This window comes from Mesitornis unicolor, unplaced genomic scaffold (genome assembly GCF_000695765.1).
Source record: "Mesitornis unicolor isolate BGI_N332 unplaced genomic scaffold, ASM69576v1 scaffold19189, whole genome shotgun sequence".
NCBI lineage: Eukaryota > Metazoa > Chordata > Aves > Mesitornithiformes > Mesitornithidae > Mesitornis > Mesitornis unicolor.
The window spans coordinates 39,981-40,334 of NW_010208174.1; positions in this window are offsets into that span (position 1 = coordinate 39,981).

The following is a 354-nucleotide window of genomic DNA, read 5'->3' on the forward strand; positions in this document are numbered from 1 at the left end:
TGTGTGTGGGAGGCGGTTGGATTCGGTCTTCCCCGTAGAAGGCAGGCGAGAAGCCCTCGCCGCCCCGCTGCCCGCCGGTGGGAGAGCCCCTACCCCCCTCAGTGCCTGCCCGCCTCAGGGCTGCTCGGGCGGTGTGAGGGGAGCGAGGCCTCCGTGACGCCCGGCAGAGCGGAGGTCTGGTCCTGGAGACCCTGGCGAGCTCCTTCTCCTGCCTCCTCTTGACTCCCTCAGCTTCCTGCGCCGTGAGAGTTTCGCTGAGGTAGGGAGCTCACTTCTTAAGGTCAGTGTAGGGGGAGTAGCTTGGGGTGCCCTCTCCTTACCAAAACTGCCCTAGAAACAACTTCCCCTTAAACA